The sequence below is a fragment of the Piliocolobus tephrosceles genome, chromosome 2, assembly GCF_002776525.5.
Source record: "Piliocolobus tephrosceles isolate RC106 chromosome 2, ASM277652v3, whole genome shotgun sequence".
Taxonomy (NCBI): Eukaryota; Metazoa; Chordata; class Mammalia; order Primates; family Cercopithecidae; genus Piliocolobus; species Piliocolobus tephrosceles.
This window is the reverse complement of record NC_045435.1, coordinates 1440570-1444588: the sequence shown is the minus strand read 5'-3', so window position 1 is coordinate 1444588 and position 4019 is coordinate 1440570.

Here is a 4019-nt window from a genome sequence, read left to right as displayed (position 1 = left end):
GTAGCAGGCATGGGAAGTTGCAGCTGATCTCCAGGGAGTGCTGAAGGGATGTAGGTGGGGCACCAACTTCGTCTACTACAAACCAGAAGAAGGGTTAGTCACCAATACGTCTCAAGAAGTCACATTAACAGACCTGTAAATTGGTTCTAGAGCCAATTCTACATCTTAAAGTTATAGAATCTCTGTAAAGGTACGCACAGTGGGAAGAAACCTTCGGTCCTTATGATATTAAGTTCTCATCACAAATAGGAAATCTAGCAGAGAGTTATTCCTAACGCTTCACAGGCTTCCTCACGGTGAATCAATGCAGAGGTGTGCTGCACCCAACAAAAACTTCCTAAGTGCAGATTGAGCTTTCTTAAAAGATAACTCAAAATAATCTAGGCCTCTCTTCTCTGTCAGATCTAGTACCCCTTCTCAACATACTGCCTTCAACCCCTTCATACAGTAAAATAGCAAGTTTTGTTTAGTGAGAAATAATTCTGTGACTTGGGAAGTTGTTATAAGTTTTACGTTTTTTATATAATTTGTATGTATTATATATATGTTATGAAGTTATACATAAAAATATTAAAAATCATATGGTCTAAATATTTCAAAGATAATTTTCATCATCTTATAAAACTAAAATATTGTTCTAATTTTTCTCCATTCATGGCATAGGAAAAATTCCAGTGGTCATCTAATAAAATCAGTCAACAAACTTGAAATTTAGTATAAAAAGCTCCATATATTACCAGGCACAGTGGCTCATGCCTATAATCCCAGCACTATGGGAGGCCGAAGTGGGAAGATTGCTTGAACCTAGGAGTTTGAGACCAGCCTGGACAATGTAGTGAAACCCTGTCTCTACAAAAAGATACAAAAAGTAGCTGGGTATGGTGGTACATGCCTGTAGTCCCAGCTGCTTGGGGGACTGAGGTGGAAGGATCATTTGAGCCCAGGAGGTAGAGGTTGCAGTGAGCCATTATCACATCACTGCGCTCCAGCTTGGGTGACAGAGTGAGACACTGCCTCAAAAAGAAAAAAAAAAAAAAAAGCCTCACAAAGAGCAGGAAGAATGAAACACTATAAATGATTCGCTTTCAAGTTATTACTGAAGACTATAAATAGTTTTCAGTGTTTCATAAGTATCAAAAATACATACTTTCTTCTGAAAATGGAAATATTAGTCCTTTGTTCATATAATTTGTAAGTGATTTAGCTCATTTTTGCCAATTACTCATATAATGTACATTTGAAATAATTACTATTGTCTGACTGGAACTGAGCATTTTATTTCTCCTCACTAGCAGTTCAGCACTCTGTATAATTATATAGGCATCCTTCTTTCCTTTTGTATTTTGTGTGTGTGTGTGTGTGTGCTTTATCTTTGCCAGCTTCATTATTTGCTATTCATTTCTATGGAAGCAATTATTACAGATATAGACTACCAGCCACAGCATAGTTCCTATCACTATTTGTTAGCCAAAGTAGTTCTTCTACAGGGGTAATTAATATAGAAAGGTGGCTGTTAAAACTTGACAAGAAGCCTCCACTGTCACTAAATGACTTATTATCCAACCCTTACTGGGGAAATGGTATTGATATAACTTGTTCCTGTATAATGGAAATTTGATCGATCCTGATTTTTGTTATGAAATCCAAGAGTAATAGGTGGCCCCTTTTTAGATCTTAGGAAGCAGGGTGCAGAACCATTATTAAAGTTTAGACAGTCACATACTTTTAAAATTTGAGTTAGTCATGTCAAGGTAAAGTTTGGAATTCATTTCCTTGACACTGACCAGTGGTAGTGGTGAGTTACTTACCCAGGTGGGCGTGAGTACGCTGGTAGTCCCAAGAGTGGACTATTCTCCAGACTATTCCTGGAATGTGGCCTTGGCTGGGTTTCTTACTATCTAAAGTCCTGTCATTCCTGAGCTAAATTCTCAAGCCTTCCAATTGCTTCTGTGACCTATCCAGTATCCTTCCAGCAATTTACTTTTTACTGTGTAAATCTATCCTAATAATTTCGATGCCTACAAACTAATGCCCTAACATATGCATTTTATTATATTAATAATGATGGTGACTTCTTAAATGTGTTAAATTTGTCTTAGTTTTTAAAGTACTTTCACATGCACTGTCGTATTTAGCTTCATGATATCAGATGAAAATAATAAGCCTCAAAAAGTTAAATGATTTAGTAAGGTCATGCTGCTAGGAGGCGACAGAGCTTGAATCTGGTCTCCTGGCACACTGACCACTGTTTTTTGTTTGCTTGTTTTTTATACTGCACTGTGCTTCTTTGTCTAGAAATGCAAAGCTGGCCACTGATTTCATTGAATATAAAGTCTTCAATTGCAAAATCTTGCACAACTCAAACCAATACTAATTGGACAAATCAATGGATGATGAGCCAAATGTTTTACATTGTTGCTGCCTTTTGCAAAATATATGTGATAAATGCACACTACCTTTTCTTTTCTTGCACTTTAATTTTTCATGAAGAACCAGAACAATGAAATGAATGCTGATTCAAATGGTAACATTTAGGGATTTTAGAATGCAGGCAACTTAACTTTTCAGAGGCTAAAAGTATAAGGCAATCAGAGAGCTTTTGAATGTCAGAAGGACTCTCAGGAACACTTGTAACGTGATTGGAAACTTCTAGCACCACCAAGTAACATTAGAGTGCAGTATTAGGTACAGCTTTCTGGGACAAATATTAAGAATTTAGTGCTTCTGAAAAATATTTTTAAGAACAGTAAACTTACATGTATTTTAAATGCTGATTGCATTAGCCAGGGTTCTCCAAAGAAACAGAACCAATAAGACATATATAGAGATATAGAAGAGAAGATTTATTATGGTAATTGGCTCATATAACTATGGAGGCTGAGAAGATCCACAATATGCCATCTGTAAGCTGGAGAACCAGGAAAGCCCATGGTATAATTCAGTCCAAGTCCAAAAATCTGAGAACCTGGGGAGCCAATGGTGTAACTCCCACTCCCAAGCCAAATGTCAGAGAACCAGGGGAAGAAGAGAGACAGGAGCTGATATCAGGCTGGGGTAAGTCCTTAAAAGGCAGCATCTAAAGCCTGAGAACCAGCAGCTCTGATGTCTGAGGGCAGGAAAAGACAATGTTCCAGCTCAAGCAGAGCTTCCTTCTCTTTTTTTATTCTATTCAGGTCCTAAACAGATTAGATGATACCTTCTCACATCAGTGAGGGAAGATCTTTTTCATTCAGTCTGTTAATTCAAATGCTAATCTCTTCTGGGAGCAACTTTTACAGACACACCCAGAAATAATGTTTTACCAGCTATCTGGGCTTACGCTAGTCACACTGACACATACAATTAAGTAGCATCACATGGCTAAAATATAATTACTTTTAGTATACTTACTTGTACACATGTATCTATTCCTAGTATTCTCTACTTACCCCCAAGATTGAATAACAATATAAGTAATTGCTTAATTAATTGCTTAATAATTAAATATAATAAAAATATAATTAATCTCCTCATAATAACTACCCTGCAAGTCAGCCACTGTTGAACAACATCCCTATTAGACCTCTGAAGGTTTTAACTTTAAAAGAAGACTTTTTTTTTTTTACGGCAGTACTTTTATTTTTCCTTACACAATGATGTGTTGCTGGGGCCTAATGTTCTCATGTAACAGTAGAAAACCAAAATTTGTTGTCATCTCTTTAAAGAATTGAGAATTGCGTACAAAAAAACCTTACATAAATTAAAAGGATGAATACATTTACAGGTGTAAATGCAAACCGCTTCCAACTCAAGGCAAGTAACAGCCCACGGTGTTCTGGCAGAAAACGTCAGCTAAGAAAACTGGGTCCTATGGCTTGGACTTTCCAACCCTGACAGACTGGCAGGGCAGAAACTGGTTCAGGAGCCCTTGCCAGCCTCTAGAGAAATCCCAGAACACTCAAGCCCTGACACATTAATACCCTGCACAGATCAGAGACTGCTGGCCACGCAGACTCACCAAGCCACAGACTTGTCTTCCA